Raw genomic sequence first — 26332 nt, 5'->3', positions numbered from 1 at the left:
GAAATACTGTCAGAACATTTATTGAGAATTCTGCATGAAGCATTCATCTCGGCTGATTTGTTTATATATATATTTATATTAGGGCTGTCAATCGATTAAAAAAAATTAACTAATTAATCGCACATTTTGAAATTGCGATTAATTAATCGCGATTAATCGCGATTAATCGCAATTAAAAGTTAAAAGTTAAAAGTTCATTCTTTTTAAAGACAAAACTTCACACAGAGCTGTGTTTTCAAAGAGGCTCCTACATATACAGTACCAGCGAGGTATTTAATATCGTGGATGATAAATTGTTTCTTCAGTGAAACATCAGATTAGTAAAAAAAAAAGAAGTATATTGAGACCCCATTGGTCCTGTCATCTTTAACATTGAACACAGCAGAACCAGTGGCCTTGGTAACTGACTGACATTCAGATATGTCACGTTAACCCTCTGGAGGCTGGGGGCATTTTATACATTTTACAAAAAATTAAATTCACCGTTTAACCCTTGTGTTGCCTTCGGGTCATTTTGACCCGAATCAATATTACACCCTCCTGCCGCCTTCGGGTTAATTTGACCCCATTCAATGTTTAATGTCGGTGTTCTTTCGGTAGTCAACAAACAAACATAAAGTGCCTCACACTTAAACTTGGAAAACAATATTAATTCTAATAATTTTCTGGAGGTTTTAATTGCTGGTGTCAAATTGAACCCAAAGGGTAAAATATGTTAGTAAATATAAAGGTAACAGGAGGGTGAAACATTGAATCGGGTCAAAATGACCCAAAGGCGGGGGAGGGTTAAATATTTAATCGGGTCAAAATGACCCGAAGGCAACACAAGGGTTAAAAGTGTTTCCCTTTTAAAGACAAAACTTCACACAGAGCTGTGTTTTCAAAGAGGCTCCTACATATACAGTGCCAGCGAGGTATTTAATATCGTGGATGATAAATTGTTTCTTCAGTGAAACATCAGATTAGTAAAAAAAAAGAAGTATATTGAGACCCCATTGGTCCTGTTATCTTTAACACTGAACAGCAGAACCAGTGGCCTTGGGAACTGACTGACATTCAAATATGTCACGTTAACCCTCTGGAGGCTGGGGGCATTTTATACATTTTACAAAATAAATTAAATTCACCGTTTAAAGTCTTTTGCATGTTCTAATGAAGTTGTAGTTTAGTTCTTCAGAACTTCTTGGACCTTCAATTTAATTAAATGTAATGGAAATAGCAGCAAACACACTTTTGCTTTTTGTTGCCACCACTGCGAGGCCTCGAAGACTAAAATCAATCCACCGATTTCAAGAAATGAACACTGAATGGCGCATGTTTTTTTTAAAATTGTAACATGCAACTATAAGCACAAACAAGTACAGACAACTCCCAGCTGTTCCTCGTTGAGTACATGTGAGTAATAACTATCTTACCGGCATGAAACCACAGACATGCACTAAAGACAAAGGCCTACACACACACACACACACATACACACACACACGTTCTTTGTTCGTCACTGTTGAACTGTACATACACATACATGTGGAAACACTTACATGGCCTCCGTTCGATCCAGTGAGCCGAGAACATTTCCATGCGTAACGAGTCTTCGTCACCTCTGAATAATTGATGGTAGAAAATGGATTTGGGAATACATTGTAAATCCTCGTCTGAGCAAAAGAACCACCTTCCTAAAACAAGACGATGCTGAAACATTTATACCGGAGGGAGGAAGTCAGGGATGTTGTGTGTGTGTCTGTGTGTTTGTGTGTGTGTGTGTGTGTGTGTGTGTGTTTGTGTGTGTGTGTGTCTGTGTGAGAGAGAGTCAACATGGTTTAGTGTTAATTAAATCAAAATTCACATTTACCTGAAGCAGCCCGATGTTGCCCTTCACGCTTCCTGCCCACCTCTTCCTCTCTATCCTCTGTGTTTTATTAATCCTCTCCCTCCTCCTCTTCCTCCTCCTTCTCTCCATTCTTCTTTTCTTCCCCATCTCTCATCCTCTCTTACGCTCTGTAGTGGCGTTCTAATGCAGTTAATAAATACTGCAGTTATGGAGTCACAGAGCTCATCCACAAGCGAAAATAGATTTCTAATGCTGATATTAATATTTCATACCCTTGGTATTCAATCTCAATATTACCATTCCACTTTTAAAACCTCATTGATACAAGGTGCGTGACGTATAGCTAAATGAAGGTAGATGACATTGACATCTTCAAATTTAATGGAAATTAATCAATGTTTTAACCCTAAAGTATGAACAGAAAAGTATGAACAGCCCCAGCTGTACATTTTCATATTTAGCTCCAAAAGAAAGAAGATTAAACACTCATCATCAGCAGAGCCTGAAACCGTGAATCAAACTCATTAAGAAGAGGTCAGAATGCAACAGGTGTTTTTTTTAAAGGATTTATGTCACTGTTTCAAAGTCAGTGGGTTGAAATCAAAAAGCTACGTCTTGTGGAAATGAAACCTCAGGACGTTGCTTTCCCTCGCCGAAGGTTACATCAGATTCTTTCAAAGAATAAAAACATCACGGAAAATTCTCAAAGTTGCTTGTTCGGTTTCTCGTACGATCACGAGTTTTGACCCTCACGCAACGAAAGAACGCCGTGATTTGTGCAGCACATGAAGTGTGTTTGTGTTACATTGTTTAGAAAGCTGTGGATCTTCATTATTAGCTTGATACAAAATGCATTGGTTCATTTTGACTTTTGATAATTATCCGTGAGAACAACAGCTCTAATGACTGTTGCCGTGATTCCCTTCCTCTTGTTGCACCGTCCTCTTCTTCAGTGGTTTAACGAAATGCATCAATACGGCCAGTCAGTGGCGGGGGCGTGGCATGCAGAAAAAGCAGGCCGCATGATCGCATGTAGGCAACACGGTGCAGCCTATATGGGACCCCATTATGTTTCTCCACTGTACTGCAGCATCAAAGGCTCTTTATCACAATTCCTCCCTGGACTGGAGTCTTGGGGCCACCTACTCCTCCATCTCAATGCACCGACCCCTAATACCTGCATAATGGTAGTGACCTGTAACAGGCATTCATTTGCATTTTATTTTTCATCCAAAAAATTGGTTTCAATTGGTGACCCATTCAGATCTAAATGTGCCTCTATCAGCAGCAGGGAGAGCCGTGATGGTTGCGGTAATTTGGCATATGGGACGGTATCTGCATGTGCGCCACAGAAACCTGGTTTCGCCTGTTACTGAGTTTTACTCTCAAGATTTTTTACAGACGTTCTCAAACGACAAATGCCGGAATCCAAATGAACGCTGGTTAAGATTTTCCCTCCGCGATCCAATAGCTGAGGAGCACGCGGCAAGAAAGTGACGATTGGGCACAAAGTACCTGATGCTCTTTGTAACCGTATAACTTTCACGGCAATTTGTGTAAAAGTGCAACTGTTTTTCCCTTTGATTTCTTTTGCCAAGCTACTTCTTATTCAGAAGCAAGTACAACAACCACCACTATCTTCTATCATCAACACTGACTGCGCATTCATGACACGTCTGTCTGAAGCTCGACTTCACATTAAAACTACGAACTCTGCAGTCAGACTGGGTGTGGATCTTTGGGAAATAAAACAGCCTTTGTTTTACATTTTGTTAGTACTCTCTAGATGTGGCTCTTCAAGAATCCATCATGCTTGCAGTGAAAACAGATTTGTCAACTTCTGCTCCTCGCGTCATGGGGAACATGAAAGTGTCCCCAACAGATGTTTCGGTAGAATTTATTTTGTGGTTAACTAAAAAAGGTAGAACAGGTTTCTTTGCGGTTGGTGACTCATAACTCTAACTTTAGAAGGATGTGGAAATATTGTCACGTCACGGGCTGTCCCTAGTGCCAGCTAGGGTGGGGCAGTGCAAGGGAGGAGTAAAAACAGGCACAATTGAAAGGTTTTAAAATGAAGGGGAATGTTTATTCACTTAAACAAGTCGAAAAAGTAAATTACTCAACAAAAAGCATCCCGGGGGAGAAAGGGGTTCCTTAACAAAAAAAATGTCGGATCAAAGTCTGTGTTACAAAGTCCTCCTCTTTGTCCTCGTCCTGGAGGCCCTTTCACTCCTGGCTTGTCCAGCTCCTTCCCTCCTTGTGCTCTCCCCTTCGTCTCTTCTTAAGCTTCCCAGCCCTGCTTCAATTAGATGTCCTAAGCACCTGCGGCTGGGTGAGTGGGGAGGCAATCTGAGAGGTGAAGTTTCAGCCAGAGCGGCCATTTTGTAGTGTGGCCGCTGACACCGAGTGGGAATATAGCGTCAATCCACTACCTGTCCCCTTGTGATGCCACAATATATTATTTCAACTGGAGAGGGCCAAGCTAGCTGTTTCCCTCTGCTCCCAGTCTAGATGCTAAGCTACGCTAACACCCTCTCAGTTCCTTCTCTATGCTTAACACACACGCATGAGAGTGCTGTGGACTTCCTCACTTGGCTTTCGAAGTGAAAGCAACAAGCGTTTCAAGGACGAGAACATTTCACTTTAAGCTGAGTGACAGAAGCATGAGCTTGAAACGTCTACAGCTTAACAGTAGACAGTTTCTCTGTAATGTCTCTGCGTGCCGACTTCATTTTCAATTTGGACACAACATCTCGATTGATATTCCGCTATCATCGCCAGCAACATCCCAGGTGGCGTGCGGCTCCTGCCAATAACTGTTAACCTCTGACAGCCGTCACATGGGAAACACCGATTTCCTTTTCCAGGCAACCGAATTGAGCAGGTGAACCTTTCAATCACACACTCATCGTGCTCAACTAGCCAAGTGCTCTGAATTATGTAGGAGGAGGAGACAGAGAGAGACGAAGGGCGCCGGCTAGAGAGGGAGAGGGAGAGTGAGTTGGACATTAAGTTCCTGTATGTGGCTCTAGATGCCCGAGACCCATGTTTAGATAAACATCGGAGAGTCGTACAGGGTCACACTTGGAGGATATTCGGCTCAGCAAACTCATACATTATTCTTCTTGGCTTTGAGTACATCAAGCCCTCCTAATGCACTCTATCTCGATGGCCACGTATAAGTCCAGAGGGGGAGATATTCATATATATATATATATATACACACCTCCCGTAAATTGCCTCCCACTCTCGCTGCTGGCTTGAGTTTCACTGTGCTAGTGGATGTTAATGATACACTGTCCATCTCATTCCTCCCCTGCTCTGAATATAGCAGCATGGGGTCTTCAGCCCAAAAGGTGGATTGTGTGAGCGACTGACAAGAACAAATCAGCCTTTTCCTTCCTGAATGTGACAGAAAATGAGACTGAACGTGGACATTAATGATCACCTGTATAGCCTGCTCTTGTCTGACCTCTCTCTCTATATATACATATATATATAGTTGTTTTTTTGAAGGCATGGGGCCTGAGGTTGAGCATTCACCACCTCCATCTCATGGATTCCTGTGGTCTGCAGGGTAATGAGTGATAACATGTTTTTATAGCATGGTGGGACTTCCCCCCCGAGGTCTGACCCCGAGTCCACCCGCTACATCCTAGTGGAAACATACAGCGGCTGAGACATGAGACCAGTGACTTGCTTCACCAGCTGGTTGTTAACTTTACTCTGTGAAAAGGGATTATTCGCAATTCATGTGGGATGAAGAGAGATGTTTTTGGAAAAGGAGGTTATGTGCCAGGAAAGGCCGACCCTGTGAGATAGCATGGGAAATAGTCCAGGTCAGAATAAACAGCTTCTATTCCATTTGTGTGTATGAGCCCTCATGTCTCCCCGGCGGACGTATTCCTGTCAATATTCATAACCGGTGAGAATGGCCAAAAGGTGATTGTGTGCCACACTTGGTCAATTCAGCCGTGAAGACCATCTGGGGGGAGGATCATAAATATGAAATTGATGGGTTTAGATGCTCCTCGGAACTATATTATTCTTGAAGAACCGAAAACAAAATGAAACCTTTGTCTCAATCGACAACAATTCTGATCAGCTCAGAGAAACTTCACTCAAATTTCTACTTTTCACGAGTCCTCCCACCTCAATTATACAACGTGAAAAGCACCAGGATGTGTTCAAGCCACTGATTGTGATGCGTTTATCACCTAATTAGTTTATGAGTGCATGAGTGCGTGCCGTCTTCGGGGACATTTATTTCAGTGTGCTTGGGGGGGAAAAATAATCTAACTCTTTCCAAGCCATAATTTTAGCCACCTGTCAAAATGAGAGCAGGTCCATTAGATGCACTTTAAAGATTGAAATCACCCAACTATCCTCAATGATTTCACATTAGCCGCGTCGCAAGCTTCCACCTGTCGGAGAGGTTCAAACTCGAGGGGTGACCAAAAAAAAGCTCTCGGCTTCCAGCTTTTCATTAATTCGTCGTTCAGCATGTAAATTCTCATCATGCAGAGGAAGCCAGATGTGTCAATCGTGTCATGATTGATGCAACACTCTGGACCACATAAACCCATTTGAGTGGGATAGATTTCTCTATAGGGGATGGGGTTATTGCAATATTACCTGCACTGTTCATTCTTTATAATCCCATCTGGAGTGCATATGTTCATGATCTGCCAGCCCCCAACCCAAGACATAATTACAGCTTTACCTATCTACTGTTTTTCTTCTTTTTGGCAAACGCATTGGTCCTCCTCTCCAGTTGGAGACACATTTTATCAGCAGTATTTCCTGTTTCTCATCACAGTGTAACAACTAAAGAAAAGAAGTGAGTGAACTCAGCTAGTCTGCAGCAACGTAGATAATATGTGTAGTGAGCGACATTCACCTGTACAGTCGAATGCAATCCAACACACTCCTGACGTAACATTTATCGTTACCAGGCTCGTAGTGTTCAGTTTTTGGTTGGCATTGTTGTAAATGTTTAAATTAAATTGTGTGTGTAGTGGAAGATGTTCTCTGTCAATCTGGAAAGAAGGAATGAAGTCTCTGAATCAAAATTGTCTTCATCGGTTTTATTCCTTGCAAGGAGGAAAAGTCCATCACAGCTCTCAGGGAACTGTGACACAAGATTCAACGAACAACAGTCACAGCCTTCTTTATACACATTCAGGTTACACCTCCATTAGTTTTATGACGGCAGGCTGGTCCTTCCCCTATGTTCCCGCTCCCCCAAATCACTCGCCCAATTAACGATTGATCACCTAAGCAATACTTTCACATAATATGACATGACTTTATTTTAACCATTACATTTGTTTACTACACAGCTCGGAGCATCCAAAAGGGTCAAAGTGTGAATCTTAAGAAAAAAAAATTATATCCGGAACAACTTTTGCATTCCCATGCAATACGTTTATCTGATGCCTGACCAATAGGAACAGTTTGTGTGTTGGTCCGGTATAAAACACTCTTTATATGCTACATAAAGAGGAGATGATAAACGCTTTACATTGTGCATTTATTGCTCATTACCCCTTTCAAAAAGGTAGAGATCCGGCATTATGCAGCTACTGGATGTGAGCAGGGCTGCAACTTCTCCACCTTGATCTCCCGGTTGAAGCTGTGACCGCGGAGATGGTTAGTGCTCAGACTACGGCAGCATTTGCGGCTTAAATCTAAAATGCAATGGTAGCTGGATACTTTGAGTCTTTGCTCCGGCCTGCGTTAGGCGAGTAAGCATCGTCAAAGCTATATATACACATATATATACACACACACATATACTGTATATATATACACACCTAGATAGAATGGATACAATCACAGTGACAGCAACGGCCAACACGTTGCTAAAGTTATCACTAAATAATGACCTCCATGCTTCAACACATGACTAAATAAACATTTCAATGACAAAAGACAAAAAAGGAGTATCATCGTATTCATGAAGGTACAGTTTATGGCAGAACGGTTGCATTGCCTACACTTTTGTGTCACCATTGTCTTCGTGATTGAAGAAGGCAAATGTTGCTCAGCTAGAATTCACCATAGAGATGTGATAGTTCATCACAAACAGCCTGAAGGCCGCCGGTAGACAATGACAGAGTCTGGACTCCAGTGCTCCCCCTCGTCTCGACCCCTTGTCCTTCCCCAATAATACATAATGACCAGCGGCACTCTCCCTGATACTGATATAACGTCTCTTTTTTGTAGAACAAAAGCCATTTCATTAGTTACTTTAATTAACAATGAAAATAAGACGAGAAATAATTGTTCTCACAATTAGTGGTGGAAAAATAAAAGTATAATTAGCTAAATGTAGTAAGGCAGTGGTTTCGGTAGATACATTTAGTCATTTCACATGCATTATTGTATATTACATTAGCAGATGGATCAATGTGTTAGCATCCTTTTACTGATGTAGTCAATAGAGGTGCTACTTCAAACAGTTAGGTGCAGCTTGTTGGGACATGTGCACGACCATTTCAACTGGGTCCTGCATTATTACATAGTCTTTGGGCCCTTGTGGCATTATTTATAATAACACAGGTACATTAAGCCTGCGGCCAGTTAGTATTCATTACAGGAGTACAACACACAATGAAGAGGCTATCTATAGTGTGCAATGGTGTGCAATGGAGACAATGGCGGGTCCCCCAAACAGGATAATCCTGCCATGACTAAAGAGGTAGGAAAGAAGAGGGGGGACCGTTCTGCTGCACACCTTTTTATCAACATTTTGTATCCGTTTGTATTGTTACATTTGCTATATATATATATATATATAGTAATTAAAATGTTAATTAGAGAATTTAGTTGCTGGAAATGCTAAAGTCTTCTTGACACCTAGAACACGACTTGTTTGTTTAGGTTCATACGCCAAACCGATTGGAGAACTGTGATGGTACCAGTTGTACTCTGCTCTTTATCAGCAGCACACACTCAGAACACTTTGTTCTTCCTCCCTCAGACTGCACTCTGTATGATGAGTGAAACCTTTCTGCACATAGAACAAACACTCCAAAGACACTCTTCTCAATTGCAGCATTGCAGGAATCACTCAATGCTATTAAATAGTTTGTTCACCACAGAACACAGACATAGAGAAATGCCCATATAAAATACTTGAGTAAATGTACTTAGGCACTTTCCACCACCACTTACATCATTGATCTTATCCATAAAATAAGTGGCACCAATTAAATGCGCGGTCACGTATTCACACAGGAGAGAGGTAATATCAAAAGAGGTGTCATGAATGTCATACGGTTAATGACTGAATTAGGGAGGTAAGTGTTTTACAAATGGTGTCAGTCCAATAGTCCCACTGCTGTCTCTCCAACATACAAATCCACAGTCTATGGTATTTCCAAACAGTTTGAGTGTCTGCTTTGGTCTGATTCAACATCGCTGCCGCTTGGTCCACCTGAGCTTGAAGAAAATTAAGTTAATTATTAAGTGCGACTATACTTTTACAAGCATCTCTCTCGACACAATGTGCGATCAAATTTATAATACATATAAAATATATAATAGTTTTGTCACATTCTTCGTCTTCTGTGTTTGCGTGTGACATAATGGGGAAGCGTCTAAGATTAAGAGAGACTCAAAGTCTTGATAAGATATAAACAGCTTGGTAACCATACCTGTCTGTACTTTTCATGAACTCCCTCTGCCTCTCTCTTCTTGGTTGTCCCTCCCATGCAACCATATTTCAGTTGGTAAAGCACTCTGTACATCGATGTTTGACAATAGGGAATCATATTGAATGTTGGTATTAGAAGAAACAAAAGAACAAAAGGATGCGTTTTTGATTGTTGTCCACTGGACGTAACATCCGGTGTGGAATCGTTTGCATTCAGGTCAAATGCAGCGTCTGTTACAACAAGAAAATGTTGACAGCGCTCATGTTGCAATGCTAACATGCTGATGTTCATGCATCTGTATTTAGCCTGTTAGCAGTAGCCAATTGGCACTTAACCAGGTAAAGCGAGGTTGATATTTCATTTGGTGCCATGTTGGATCATAAATCAATGTATGAGACACATTAACCCTCTGGAGTCAGGGGTCATTTTCTCGATTTTAGCATTTTTTTTCTTCTATTTACCCTTTAAGAGTTTGACCCGATGGGCGAGATGAAAAGTCAAAGGAACACCAAGATCAGGATTCATCCTCTGGAGACCATGAATGTTTGGAAAAGATTACAAATCAATCAAAGGGCGGTTTAAGTGGTCCAGGCTGACTCTGTTATATGCAATGCTGGACTAGGAATAAAAATGCACTTGGGATTTAGTGGCACAGTTTATAAGAGATAAGATACATTTCGATGAGATGTTACTTCATTCATCCAAAGGGGGAAATTTCTTGAAGCAGCAGCACACATGTTTACATAGATACACAATACAATCAAATAAAATAGCAGGGCAGGACATATTACATTTAAGAATTTAAATAAGGAAATAAAAATGTAAAAATTAAATGAAAGTGTATACTCTATACACTTTCATTTTTACAGTATAGAGTGAAAGCAGTGCAAGGTTTATATATGTTCAATTTGAGGAGCATCTGGCCAGAGGTGATTTATTATACAGACTTATTGCAGTGGGCAGTAATGTTCGCCTGTATCATGAATGTTCTCAGGAATGTACTCCTGTATCAGGAATGTTCTCCTGTCTCAGAATATTCTCCTGTATCAGGAATGTTCTCCTGTATCAGGAATGTTCTCCTGTCTCAGAATATTCTCCTGTATCAGGAATGTTCTCCTGTCTCAGAAATGTTCTCCTTTATCTGGAATGTTCTCCTGTCTCAGAAATGTTCTCCTTTATCTGGAATGTTCTCCTGTCTCAGAATGTTCTCCTGTTTCAGGAATGTTCTCCTTTATCTGGAATGTTCTCCTGTCTCAGAAATGTTCTCCTGTCTCAGAATGTTCTCTTGTATCAGGAATGTTCTCCTGTCTCAGAATTGTTCTCCTGCATCAGGATTGTGACAGCAGAGATGAATCAGTGTGTTGGAGAACGTTCTCCGCTGTCCCTGCAGCAGGTGGTGGAGAGGGTGGTCCGGGTTCTCCAATATGGACAATAGTTTCTTCAGTGTCCTCCTCTCCATCACTTGTTCCTGATAGTCCTGTTTGATTTTTAAAAAATGTAACTTTTATAACCGTAAATGAGGGATGTTGGTGGCTTTCTTAAAACATAAACAGGGGAGGGAACAACGTAGTTTGAACCTGTGGTTTTATTATTGTAATGTGAGAAAATACTCGACTGTCCTGCCATGCATGAACTCAGATTGCCTCTGTGATTCTACAGCCAAACCAGCATGAGTAATGTTCTGCTGCTGAAGGAGCTTGTTATGAACAGAAAGCAACAGTTAAAAGGATTCAAGTTCTTAGCCTAGTTCCTCCATTCCCAACAACTCACCAGGTAATGACACCCCGATGTCCAGAGATAAGTAACACCATCTGTTTTCCTTTCTTGTGTGATCCCTGATTTCTTGTAGACACATTGAAGGGGTCTGTGGCTAAAGGCTCTTTTCTGTGACATAGACACTCCAGAGAGTCTGTGGATTTGACAGAATGGTAGATAAATGTACCTCTGTACCTGTCTGTCCAGCTGCCTCTCTGGTCATGCTGGAGGCTTTGACTGACACCAGGCCGAGGAGCTGCAGTGTATCAATCGAAATAGATTGAGCAACGGCTGCAGTGACTGACGGATAGAGCCAATACGGACTAGTCTCCAGGTTGATGGTGTGATTGAAAAACCGAGCAGGAGAAAGGAAGAGATGGGGATTGACAGGAAATGATCGATGGATCGGATCTCTGAGCAGAGCTATCTTAAGCTGAGTAGAAATATTCAAGATGAAGTCTGATGACCAGCACACTCTGAAAATGAACCGTTTCACTTGACTATGCATCGTCCATCACTCCCGTCCACAGCAGACAGAATGACATCATTCAGCTGCTTTTTGGGTAACAATGAAGCTCCCACATGTATAATAGCTAATATATAGATTGCTTTTCAAAATTAATTTGGCAGCATAGTGAAATGGCTGCCATGTCTCCCGTGGTATGTTTTTTGCTAAGGAGGAGCGTCAGCCGAGCCAGGGAGAGGAAACACGTGCACAAGCGAGCTCAGATGCTCCACAGCTCCCAGCGTCAGCTGCTACTGGGGTTCAGATTACAGCAGTCCCGGAACAATCTGGATCGCCCCATCATTCACCCGATGTATTCTCAGGGGGAGGAGAGGTATCCACGCCGGTGCCCTGTTATGCTGCGGTAGGTTAGCTGTCACACCACAGTCGTTAATTTCACATCTGATGCCTGATCAGGGGGATGAGATAGTCTCAGCGGACGAGCAAAGACGTAATGAGAAGTAATGGACACATGTACATGTCACCAGGTTGGCTCACTGAGTCTGGTTGAGCCGAGGCGGTCACGAATTGTCTTGTGGTAACTGTCACGCAATATTGTTGGTTGACTAAAATACTCTTTTTCTGCTCATACATTGAATCTTAAAGGCATCTCCACTTCTACAAGAAACATAAATTATGTTCACCAGCCACAAGGAGAACTTCTCAACCACCACCTACAAACTGTTAAATAATATATTCCGAGTCTCCACTACGTGGAGGTTCAGAAAAATGGCAATGCGTACGTTGTTTTGTAAAGAAAACATAACGTTCCACGGTATGACCTGAGAAGCAGTGGGAAATATGTCAAAGAGCAGGTAAGGGTACGAATTATGTTCTGATCTCTGGCCCATATGTTTGCTGTGATTGAATTTTTGAATGACTTCATCTTAACACTCAATTATCCGTTGATTGTATCATTTCAGATTCAACTTTATTGCACAGAGTTCATGCACTGAGACAACAAAATGTAGGTTAGCATCTGACCAGAGCAAAGAAAGCAGTCTATATAAAAAAATGCAATGCAAATATTATATACAGTGGATATATATCTATATATAGATATATAGATATCTATATATATATGATGTCATGAGAGGAAGGGTCATCAATGGGAGATACATCCCCTCCCAGTGGTTGCAGCAGAGACTACAACCCATCATGGCAGCTGGGTAATAAACTCCAATTCCAATCGTCAGCAGGGCAGGTGGAGCCACCAAGGCTGCTGCCCAGCAGGTTAGCGATGATGGAGGAGGGGTGGGGGGGATAGGGTCTGTCAACGTGGTGCAGAGTTCAGGGTGTTGACCACTAAAGGGGAAGAAACTGTTCCTGAGCCTGCTGGTCCTGGAATGGAGGTTCCTGTGGCGCCTCCCAGAGGAAAGGAGGGCAAACGGTCTGTGGCTGACGATGCTGCGAGTCCTCGGCAGGCAGCGCGTCAGGTGGGTGGACTCAATGTCAGGGAGGAAAGTACCAGTGACTGTGCAGATGTTTTGCACATCAACCATTATACTAAAACAAGATCCCTTTATACTACGGTGTATGTTTCACCTTTTAAGCATTAACTGCTCTATGTGAATATATGTTTTATATTCTGCTTTGAGTGAAGTTTCCCCAACAGTAAAGGATTTGCACGTACTACCGTATGTAATTGGGCACAGAGTAAATGGCAAGAGCCACGCCAGCACCTGTGTGAAGGGTTACTTAAGCATATTATTTTGATTAGTTAAGTGCTGACAAGTTTACAATTAGCAGGTAGTATATAAGATTAACCCTAGTCTACCTAGTTTAGTACATTATTAGTATTTACTCGAATGTTAATGTCATTAGTTTTGCACATGAACGTCTCAATTAATGTTTATAGAGAGAATGTCTTCGAAATCCAACTTGTTCGTGTTTCAGACCGAAGTGGTGGACCAACAGACCGCTGGTATGGTGAAAAACTTCATTTACGTCATTTACTCGGCAGCAAAAGGAAGAATTTTTTTAATCTATATTTTTTAAGGGGTTTAGGACATCGCAAGGATTAAACATATTTATTTCAGTAATTTTTCTCATCTGACTTTTATAGTGGTGTAATAAGTGGCCTTCTTCTTCTTCTTCTTCTTCTACTTTTCCTCTCTTCATTATAAACCAAAGACCACTTTATAGTTTCATAATTCTTCTGCATTAACACTGACTGCAGAAATCTGCAATGAAGAATGTCCCTGCAAGAATCCCGGCCCGGAGCAGAGGGCGAGGAAGCCGCCCCTCTTCGGCTGGCTGGCAGCTTTACGGCATATCTTAGATCCCCTACAGCAAGTCATTACATGCACTTGCACTCTAATACCCAACCAATTTACGTCAACTTTACACTTGGATCCAGCCGGGCTCTTAACCGTTCATGTCATTTCCAGAAATTTGAGCAGGTGGTAGGTCATTACATGTTGCATGTGAGGAGGGAGGATGGATGGGGGGGAGGGAGGGGGGGGGACAGGGCAGTTTCTATTTGTACAATGACAGGCAAAGCCTTATTCCACAACTGTGTCTTGTATCTGCCATAAACATGCAGTCCTCTGCTTGGTCATCATTAGTCCCAACGGGTGTGAGGGCGGGCTGTCACCAGCCATGAACACCTACATGAAGTTTCCTTTTCATACTGCATCAAGTTCTCTTCTCTACCAAAAGTACAAAACCATCAAATTCAAATACACGATCCGATTCTTGAGGCACTGGCGGGAGTTGAACGGCACCACTGTGAAACGCTTCTTCTAAAAAAAATTAGATTTTTTTTGTGTCACTGCTGGGGGCTTGATTTTTTTTTTTTTTAAGTTTTATTTTTCTCGCTGCCGGGGCTTGATTTTTTTTTCTTCAAGTTTTTTTTTCTCACTGCAGGGGCTTGAACACAGGACTTCGTGTTCACCGAACACGCGCTTCAACCCACTAAGACACAGCGCCCACAATATTAAGCTATGCCATCGAAGATGGTCGTTAACAAACAAAAAAACAGCAGTGTGCATGTGCGTAGGAGTGGAGTCGAATGTTACCTCAATCATTATCTACGGTTAGCCGAGCTGTGCCTCTGATGGTCTGGTCAGCTGGTTGAGCCGGGGGGATGAAAAAGAACCGCAGAATTTGAAAATAATGAGCACATAATGGGATATGATATTAGTTACAATGATGAAGAGATAGAGTTGGAAAACATTGTGCTGTCTATGGAATCAGGTTGGTGGATACACTATCTGAATCCCCCGCAGGATGTGCACTTCTGGTAATAAGCAAACTATCAAATCCCATACTTAATACACTCTTAATGCAAAGAGAAGTTAGTGAAGACGCGTGATATTGATGAGGATCTGATGCCCGCAGGATGCCACCTGTCGGAGAGCGCTGATCATCACTGCTAAGTCATTGAAGGAATACCAAAAAAAATTGGCTTGATTAGAACTTTATGCGCACTGAAAAGCATCATTATCCAGTCAATATACATGGCTCAACGTTGACAGGGTTGCCCTTAAGTCTGAAGATCTATTGTGTTATAGCACCGGCAACTACACCACTGGGGCTCTTGAGTTGTTCGCATTGGGAAGGGCTATGTTTACTCCGAAATAACCCAGTACTTAAAAAGGAAATGAGAGGTTTGCATCTTCGGAGGGTATGGCCAGAGAAAAATAGGCTGATCCGCCCTCAGGGGGTGGAGCTAGGAAGGCAGAGGAACACAGGTGTTGCTCGGTGGCTGGTTAGTCACTGCAGGGGAGAAAAGTAGAGCAAAGGAAGCTGAGCTGGACCGGAACAAGGAGGATGCGGGCACCCTGCAGTCTGTTCTCAGCGGGAGGCCAGTGCAGTGCGTCTGCTGAGAGGAAAGGATGCATAGTCCCAATCGGTCAGCCCTGTGGCTTGCCATGAAGTTGAGGACCAGCCCTCATGTACTTTAGTTACGTTTATACAACAAACTTTGGCCAGGGTATTAAGAGATGAGCAGAGGAAATAGATCAGAGGGTGTCATGAGAGAAAATTAGAGAATTTAAGAAAGGAAATGAAGAACAGAGGGTACGAACTGGCATGAGAGAAGATTCAAAAGTGTATTAAAGAAAAGAGAGGGATTTCGCAAAGGGAGCATGAGATAAAGGATGGAAGAAAAATAGATAACAAACGAGAAAAGAGGACGGATAAAAGGAGAGGGTGGAGAGGGGAAAAAAGTGGTGTGATCGAATGCTATCCATCTCAGTTCCTGTCCAGCTGCTTAGGAGGGACTGCAGTGTCTAACACACTCTCACACACACACACACACACACACACACACACACCGTTCTGCCGATGGCTGACACAGATACTGCAATGCAGAGAGAGAGAGAGACGAAGGGAAGGAGCGAGGAAGGGAGGGAGCGAACAAGCGAGCAGGGAGAGAAAGGCAACGAGAGGAGGAGACAGGAGTGCGGAGGAAGGAAAGGGGGGAGGAGAGGCAGAGGAAGACAAGGAGGGGAGGAGGAGGGCAACGCAGGAGGTGAGGAGAGGAAGAGTTCAGGGAAACATGAGAATAAAAAGACAGAGAATAAGGGAGAGGCTGGCATGTGAGGAGGACGGCCCAGGTGGACTGCATGTGTTTGTGGTGGAGAGACAGAGATGCTGCTCTGTTCATTCAAAACCAAAAAACAAGTGTCTTTTTTCATTGGCAAAATGTTACCATTTTCAAGGATCGTTATAGTCTGTAACATAAGAAATAAACAACGGAAATTTAGCACGGCTCTACTTCCCTCCAACACATAACAACACATTACGACCTTCACACTACCAAGTCTTCAAATCCCGCCGCTCGGTGTCACTCCCCGCTCTCGACACGTCGTCTTTTCAGAAGAATCTTCCATGTTCGTAGGTACACTTTCTGCCTGTCACATGAAGGAAGTCTCTTTTTTAAATAAACTTCCAACATACAGTAGGTGTACTTAGTGTTTAGGTTTACTTGTGCAAATAGGAATAAAAACAGTATTGACTAGCCTTCAGTCAAGATTTTGGTTTAAAGAAGTATGTTTTATAAGAAGTACGCTTGTTACTTAACTGGCGCGTTGATAAAGTACGAAAATTAAACACAAATACAGTAAAAATGTAGTTGCCAAGATTTTGATTGGAGCACCAATACCCCTCTAATATCTATACCAATACCCCTCTCATATCTATACACTATAAAGTTATAGGCAGCTTAGCATACATACAAACAGAAGGGGGGAAACAGCTAGCATGTCTACTATGTTCAGAGGTAACCAAATCAGACCACTAGCATGTATTAAGCTGACAGGTTACTATTGTTGTTTCAATTCATGCATGAAACCAGAATACGACGAGTAAGGCACAACAACTGGAATACTGTGATGACGGAAACTTCTGGTTGCTTTGATTATCGTGTATCGCTGAGCATTGAGGCGACTGTGGCTCAGTGGGGAACAGGGTCGTCCTTTAATCAGAGGATCGGCGGTTCGATCCCCGGCTCTGCTCGCTCATATCAATGCATATATGCATCGTTAAGACACTTAACCCCAAATTGCTCCAGTAGTGTGAATGTTAGCTGTTCATGGTGTAAGGTAGCTCCTCCCATCTGTGTGTGAATGCATTAAAACAATGTGTCAATGAAATACTCTGAAAGCGCTCTACAAGTACAGGTCCAGTTACCGTCCTCCAACATGTTCAAGCGCTCATTCACTGAAGCCGATGGAGAAACCACGATGCTTTCCTTGAACTTTGCCAGGCAGCAATGAGGTTAGCCGAAATACGGTGCGGGGCTACGACACGAGTAAGCCATTGTGTCCGAATGTTTGCCGATCGTCACAAAACACGGATACGACTCACGTGAAGCGCCGAGAAAACCGAGGCTCACACAACTGCGCGAGCAATCTCCGTGACGATGCCTTCATGTTTATCCGAGAGTTACTCTGCAGTAACAACTGGCTCTGAGGCAGACGGATTCAGGGAGCACAGAGACGTGGCACTTCACAAATCACAGCGCAAGTCTAGCCTCTCTCTTTTTTATCTCTCACCATCTTAGTCCTGCTTTCCTCTTTCGCTTCCTGTCGCCCGTCACACACACACACACACACACACACCATTTCACATGTCTTTCCAGGACACGAGGATGATTCACAGTTTGTGCAATTCTTGCCATTTTGTCGAACATCCATTCTATCTCTGCCTCCATTCTTTTCTCCTCCCCCCTGTCTGCCTTTCTTTCTGTGGGCAATAGATAAAGCTATCAGCCCTCCAGCTGCTACGCGATGAACAATAATCTGACGATGGACCCGATCACTTTACAATCCTGTGATCACCGCTCGGACTGTGTGTGAAGGCGGAGTTGTCTGGATGCGTGTGAAGCGTGTAGATAAAGGGAGACATTGTGTGGATATATCTGTGTGTGTGTGTGTGTGTGTTTCTGTGACTATGTACAAGATTGATCTCTCGCCTCATAGGGAGTGTTTTTTACAGTAATCCATGAGTTTGATTGATGCCTTCCTTTATCCATTATCGACAAATGTGCGTGTGCTCGGATGTGCCTTCCAGAGTGCGGAGCTAATATGTGTATATGAAGGTGTGTGTGGGGGGGTGTCTCTCATACAGATTTATGAGCTGCGGTATTCTTTGGACAGCAGAAAAAGATGAAATTCTCCACAACTGCATATGAGACACAGCAATAACTAACTTGGAAAGCTACGATAAACATTTAGCGAGTGGACAGACGGGACATTTTATCTCCTTCAACACATTTTTCCTTTTTTTCGGTTTCATTGAGGAGTGGACCTCCATGCGGCTTTACAAAAGTGGAACATTCAGCTCAGCTCTAGAGGTAAAACACGTTTACGTTGTGACTGGAAGGGAATTCGAGCTGCAGCTAAAGAAAAATATAGGATGGGGTAAAAAAGAAAAAGGTTTCTTTGTTGACAATTGACTCCAAGGGGTGACCATGGGTGGATTCTAAGCCAATGGGCCCCTGGGCACAGACAGACCTGATTGTGTCTCTTAGATCATTGTGTCTCCACGTCGTCGTTGTGGTTTCTCTCCCGTTGCTGGTCTTTATGTTTCTGCGAGACAGTCGTCGCCAGAGGGTCCGTTGTAGGAGGCCGACTCGAGAAAACCTTCATGGAAGTCCCATAAGTAGAGAAATTATTTACAGTATATATGTAAAGCAGGAACACTTAGAAGAACCAATGCCATGAGAAACTCAGGATGAATCAACTCATAAAGCACACAATCTGAATAACAGCACCAGTCCTGGCTTCCGCTGTGCCGGGCCTCCCCCCAGAGCCTCCTTAGGACCACCGAATATGTCCTGACACACCTTTCGCCAACCACACTACAGGGGTTAACGCCATGAATGTCTCCATAACAAACACAAAGATGAATCTCTCACAGGAACTCAAATTCAAACTCCGCCTTACATGAAACACCAATGAAATATGTGTTAATAATAGCAGCTGAAGACATTGAAGGGCTCATGGCATCATCATTCAATGAGAGAACGAAGGTTAAGTTCACTTATATTATGATGCATTCAGGCTCTGTTCAGTAGAAATGGTAACCTGCAAATGCAATCTCGTGAAGTGCACTGTTGGTGAGAAACTTGAATAAATCCAGTTGTTTGAAGGAGACAACATAAATAAATACTAGAGAGGGAATTATGGCATGTTTACAATGAGCTCTAAACAGATTAACAGTTATAAACAGTTTTTTTTATTTTCATAAAAACTTCAACATTTCTTTTAATCCATAAAAAAAACAGTTTTCATATCATTTGAATAAATCTTTACAACAAACATGTATCATGTGTTATGCTTTACACTGACTTCAGAGTATGTATTCTTTGGCAACGTCCCAAAACAAGCTAGAACGAGATACAAGTCTCCAGACTGGAGGCTTGTATATAAGCAGCTTTAAATAAAAATGTATATACACAGCAAAATCCGGAGTGTCAATTCAACACCAATAGAGTTAAATTCAACACTTTGAAAGTGTCTATATTGGTCCACCCTATTTTGAGTTAAAACTACACTTTAAAAAGTGTTAAAAGATCAACACTGTGATCGAGTTGAAGCAACTCTCTCAATAGTTGACATTTAACACCAGTCAACACAGGCCAGTGTTGAATTTACACAACACTAGTGTGCAGTGTCAGAATTTAACACTATCTGTATATTGTTTTAACACCGACTAGAGTTGCTGAGCTATGCAACACTATAAAGGATTTAAAATTAAACTCTGTATTTTACTCTTGTAGAGTTGATTTATATATATTTTTAACACTGTAGGGAGTTACAATCCTTAATGCTAGACATGGTACAATTTTACTTTGGAATTCAGTATACTCCTACTATTTAATTACAAAGAAGAACAAAAATACAAAAGTTTGTTCAAATAAAACTTGTATTTTCAAGCCCACCACAAACATAGCATTTGCATTACAATAACATTTCTTAAATGACAGCCTCAACAGCACAGGTCACACAAAACAATAGCACGGGGTAACACAAAACAATAGCACAGTTCACACAACATGGCAATGTGGCACAATGTATATTTTGTCATCCATCTCATTAGATAACTGTTTATCATAGGGTCTATAATAAATCAACTCATCAATAGAAACAACAGAAAATGAATCATCCCTCTCCTTGATACAATAAGCACTGAAGTGCTCATCAAAATAGAGTGTATCAACTGTGCAAGTCAAAATAAAAGCATGATCTTCATGTATAATGATACTGGTGATCTTTCCAAAAACAGGAACTTCCATATTTGTTTTCATACAAACATACATACCAATTTGATACTCTGTTCCATAGTTCTTCACCCAATTGGTAGTTGACACATCAGAGTATGCATTCACATTTAACATTGCAATTAATGCCTCACCACACTCCAAGCTATCAATCACTTCCTTCCTCACTGGACCAAACTCAAACCTCTGAAAATATAAATTCTCCCAGTGATAAGCTAGCTGTCTCTGGTGTCGTTTGACCAATGTTTTTGTTATATTTTTGAAATTTTTGACAGATCTTTTAAAGAAATTGTGTTTGGCCTCAAACCTCATGCACCATACATGAAGGAGTGGGCCAATTTTACGAATGCACCTTGGGTAATGGATCATAAAATGATGCTTTGGAATAAGTCTTTTCTCAGGAAACAAATATTTGAATAGCTTGTGGTGATCATTAATTAAATGCTTCAGATAATATGTCATACCGTTAGTCACAACTGGTGAAAACACTATATTCACAATTTGAAGCAAGAGGAGGAGCAGGTTCCAAAACTGTTATTACTTTCAACTAGATCAGCATAAATGAGAGGAGTGTTTCGCACAAGGCACCATGACTGGATAGCATTCAATCCAAGATCTTTGCTCTCATCCATTTTCAACCCACTTGGTCTGTTTCTTCTCTCAGTAAAACCATAGTTGAAACTTTGAATTCTCTGTGACAATGACTCCAAAGATAAAAGTTTCTCCTTGACAAGGTATTGAAAGACAAGTTTCAGTTCGTACTGCACTACACCTTCAAGCAAGTCGTGCATGATGTCAACTGCATAGTTGTCAGAGATGTGAAAAAAATGCAATGTATTGAGCAAGCATGTCTTCTTGACACCAAATGTTGTCACTAACATAGGATTTTCACGTAATGCTGAACAATGCTCTGCATAGATGTTTTTTGTACGAAATATTAAGCCAGGGTGATCTTCAGTGAAAACACATTGAAACTCTTCCTTCGTGGTTAAACAAAATCTACAACAATATGTTGCAGAAAAAGACTCAACATAACCAAACAGCCCGTGTAAACCAAGGTTATCACCAGTTACTTGAATAATAGACCCTAGCAATGGTGAGTCAGAGTAAGGCACTTCTATTCCTTCATTTTCTAGTTTTTTAACATCATCAACGAGAGGCTTCAGTATTTCATCAAATCCATACTTTTTCAGGTCTTGTGAGTGAAAAAGAGCCACAACATGAATATTCATCAACACAGAATTGTATTTTGGGGGCAGGTTCCGCAATATAAAGTAAATACAACCAAGTTTGTGTATCCCCTTCTTTGAACCTAAGGGATTTGCGGTCTCGAAATCATCATAATATAGTTGAATTTGTAAAGCATGTTTTTGCTGGCAAAACAAATCTTTTTTTTTAAAGTATGACCCATCACATATATCTTTAAAAAATCCTTCTTCCTCTTGTTTGGCCTGCAGGAAACATTCACAAATTTCACTATTTTTGAACATAGACTTCAGGGTTCCTAAGATGGGTACATACACAAACTTATCCGTTACAGGGATCTGATTGTAAACTCCTGTTGTTCGATCTCTACGTACATCAAATCGCACCCCAAGAACATACTCAACTGGCTCAACTATTTCCCACTTTTCCTTGAAATACTTCTGTCGTTTGGCTCTTGTATTTAAGACTGAGAAAGGATTTTGTAGTTGTTCAAAACAACTGTCTAGCTTTTTTTCAAAGTCTGAAGTGCAGTTGAGAACTGAGTCTCTCGTTTGACTGTGAATATTGTTTACAAGCTCTTCCATTGACCCGACCATTGATTGGATAGTGCTCTCAGCAACACCTGATGATTGCAACTGTGCTACAACAGAACAACACATGTTTACCAAATTATGCTTGTCAACAGAGACATTGGTGGTTACTGGAATATCTGTACTGACTGCATTTGAAGTTGAAGGCTCATCTATTATTTGAGTGTCCATACTGTTAACAGTATTTGTTGAAACAGTGTCCCGGTGCAAACGAATAAGGTGTTTCTTGAACCCTGAATAAGTGCAAAGGAATAAAGAACATCCCGGCTGTCCACATTTCAAACGTAATGTCTTTCCTGGATATAAACCATGGTAAAATCTCAAATGCTTACAAAGCAACATAGAACTTATGTGGTGTAACTTGCAGATAAAACAAATCAACATATTTGCATCCAAGGATGTGCGTCACCTCAGATACTTGTGTTCAGCAGTCTTGCTCTGAGCTCCTTCACACGAGGACTTTCCTTGGTACTTCCCACATCAATGTTGAACACAGTTGTTTGGATGAATGTGTAGAAGCTGTTAAGGGATTCGTGGTAGTGAACACTGAAGATGAAGTGGGCCTTAAAGAGTTCATCGAAAGCTGCCAGGGACGTCTGAGCCTTGCAAGGGATGGCCTTGTGGTCAACGATGACATAGAATCTTTGGATGTTGTTCTTCTCTTCACCGACACACAGGAGGATGGGTTGTCCTGGTTCCAATCTCTCAAGGAAGGTCTCAACACTGGCGCCAATCTGGAAAAAACAGAAGCATGAAGAACAATTTTAATGGCCCACTATATTACTAAAAACACATGTGCCTCTTCACAAAGAGGCATTGTGAAAATAACTAAATTAACAAGCATATTAAAACATTGCATACCCTCAAATATCTCACAACATGTTTGATTGCTTGATGCGAGCTAATTTTAGGACTCTTGGGTCCTTTTGCAGTAGGGGGAAGTAGGTGAACCAGCAGTAGGATGCTTGACAGGTCACTGTCCCAGCCTAGGGGGAAACCAGAAGAAAGTAGAAGATTTAACAAAGACTTACATGTGAAAATAAATATATCCACATTATGCTCATACAAGATTTCTGAATCAGGCAAGTAAATTAATGTTTAAAAAAGATAATGAACGATGCTTACCAGACGCATCTGAGGAGTGATGCCCAGACAACAAGTCTTCAACATTCTCATTAGAATTCTTGCAGTTTGCCAGGATCCTGGGTTTGAAGAAAGTGGGCCATTTTGCCAAGAATCTGCCAGAAGCCTCCTCTCCAAACATCATGGCAAAGTCTTGGTCAATCTACAGAAGAAACTCCGTAAATCCCTGCAACCGTGCTGAAAGTGTAGTCCTTAAATGTACATTGTTCACTTTAAAAATAAATAAAACCATATGCGTTTCTTACCAAGCCAGGTGTATCGAGAAAACGTGGGAAAACATCCAGGACTGTAGAGGAGTCTTGCTGGTCTTGTTGAACTACCGCCTGACGGTATTGAAATGTTGCCCTCATTTTCTCTTTGACAACCGATTCATCAGTTGTATGTTTCAATATGGAGATTGCCTCACGGCATTCCTCGCCAGACAGTTGATTGTCAGTTAGGAGAAAATCTCTCTTGCTTTTGGTCCAGCTTGATAGGTACAGGTGGTTGAGCATCTCCGAGATAGAACTGCAATGTTGCGCTGGACTGTCTTTATCCTCCAGGCCAAATAACCAGATCCACTGTCAGCATCATAGAAGTGCTCCTATAAAATTCGAGAAGAAAGAACAAAACTAAACATCACTGATGGGTCACAGCCAAACAAGGCAAATTCAGAATAACCTGTCTGCATACATTGTAGTATAAGCCATTCATTTACAAACTTACATATCCATTTTTTGAGTAAGGATCCCCGAGGTAAGGAAATAGAGTTATAATGCCAAGAGCGTATTTTGTTCGCACATAGGTTGGTGGGATCCTCCTTTAAAAGTAGAAAAACATATTATTTTTCAAACTTTAAAATGTTAAAATGTCAAACTAAAATAAGTATTATTATCAAGAAGAAAGCAAAAAAGACAGTCATCTCTAAAGTAAACTATATTAATGCAAACAAATGATTTGTGTTATCATGATAACTATTAGTCTTTTTGTTTACAATTCCCTTGGCTTCTTTTGCACTGATCATACATCTGCCCGGTTTTCCCATTAGCTAATTAATTTGTATAACTTAATTGCTTCAATATTTTTGCTCCAGAAATGAGATTATATATATATATATATATCTCTCATTTAATAATGTGACAGGGTTCTGTAACAACTGCATCTTATGCTATGAAGAAAAAATAGATATAAGATCTGCACCAGTGAACATAAAATGCTTACCCATGAACTTCAATCATGTCAGCCACCAGTAGGTTTATCATATGTCGCCGGGTACCATCCGTCAATGTCTTCATTTTGTCATATTCATGCAACACCTTTTCTCCCCCTGGCTTGGACTGAAGAACATCTCTCACCATCTAAAAATAAAAAGAATCAGACAATAAGTTATTATGTTAACCTTTACAGCAACAAGAGCACTGCTCGTTTGGACAATGTCTTTGGGTTTCAGTTTTATTCACAAATGTAATGTGCTATATACCGCTTCAGCTGATTCCCGATCGTCGTGGGTCCTTTTCCTCCCACCATCGTTCTCAAGAGTTATTGTTGCATCAGATGAATCAGAAGGCACAGAGGATACGGTGTCTGACACATTCGACTCAAAAGAAATTTCTGCTTGATCTGGTTGAAGCACAACTGCAAGACAATTCAAAGAAATACACACAAAAAATTGGTTATACCGTCACAACTCTACAATACTAGTCAGTAAAACAGCTCACAGTACATTACAGTTGATGATCCTCATTTTTCCCGAACAAAGCTAAGTCTTACCTCCAGACTTTTCTGTGGACACATTGACGGTAAGATCCCCTGCTTGTAAGAGTTCCTCAAACACATCTGCATCCACCTCTGTCCCTGATTGATCTGTCAAGTGCAAGTCTGTCTGTAGAGGAAGACCTAACTTTCCTATTACTGAGAGAATATCAGATTTAGAAAAATGGTCCTTTGTAAACTTCTATTGACACTTTTATTATTATAATCTGAGCAGTGTGCAGAATATGTAATATAAATTCCCCATCATACACCAATTGTCCATTTTGACTTGCTCACAAGACATAACAATTGGTCAACATAATAAAAAAACAATTGGGTAGGCGAGGCAACCAAACATATTACTTAAAATAATATAAAAAAAGACACTATAACATGAACTGACATTCAAGCAAATAATTAGTTTACTCCAAACAGATATGGCTGTGTAATAAACAAGTAATACCAACCTTTCTCAATAAATTTATTGTAGTCTTCATAGCCTGCTTCGGTTTCTGCCACCTTAACATACTTCTGACTTGAACCAAATCTCACCTTGACCAGCATATTGTCCTACAAAGAAAAGAAAAAAACATTCATAAAAATTGCTTTTCCAGGCTTCACCTGTGTCTTGTCACCTGTCATCACAATTCTTTCTCCTTCTCCCAGTGTTGTCATTTCCGCCTGATGCACCTATCTCCTATCTGATCAGGTCAGCCCCGCCCTAATTCTTGGTCCCACCTGTCGTGTCTCCATGTTGCCTTTCATTTATCCAGTGTTGTGGTCGAGTTGTTCTTCTGGTTCACGTGAGCGATCATTGGTCCAGTATTGTTGCTTAAAGTTTTGACTCCTAACTCGTTTAGCTTCTATTGTTCTTGCAGAACCACTTCAGAAGTACTTACAAATCTGCTATCACGAGAACGTAGTGTTATTGGGTCGTGCACCAGTGTAACGCTTCCAGCCAGGCAGGAAACCTGAAATGGACCTTAGGCTGAACACGCCACGCCCGCTCTATCAATTTGAAAGGCACATGAGAGCTGAGAGCGAGAGGCAAATGATTAGAAGAATTATCTACACAGACTGAAACTCATGTAGGCAGTTCAGAAAAATTATCTCATCAATCAAAAGCTCTGGTATCTACAGAGGCCACAGCTGGTCATCGCCATGAACACTGACAAATCA

At 41.3% G+C, this 26332-nt stretch overlaps 1 long non-coding RNA gene across 1 annotated transcript; it reads right to left on the bottom strand.

The window, feature by feature from the left end:
• Window positions 1-23887: 23887 nt before the first annotated feature.
• Window positions 23888-25550, bottom strand: LOC130201601 (uncharacterized). Its single transcript, XR_008833216.1, has 5 exons — window positions 25172-25550; window positions 24882-25036; window positions 24623-24759; window positions 24128-24221; window positions 23888-24005 (listed from the first exon to the last, which is right to left on the bottom strand). It is a non-coding gene; the product is annotated as an uncharacterized LOC130201601 (long non-coding RNA).
• Between the last annotated feature and the right edge of the window lie 782 nt (window positions 25551-26332).

Source organism: Pseudoliparis swirei, chromosome 11 (assembly GCF_029220125.1).
Source record: "Pseudoliparis swirei isolate HS2019 ecotype Mariana Trench chromosome 11, NWPU_hadal_v1, whole genome shotgun sequence".
Taxonomy (NCBI): Eukaryota; Metazoa; Chordata; class Actinopteri; order Perciformes; family Liparidae; genus Pseudoliparis; species Pseudoliparis swirei.
Note: the sequence above shows the minus strand (reverse complement) of the source record. Positions and strands in the feature narration are given on the sequence as shown.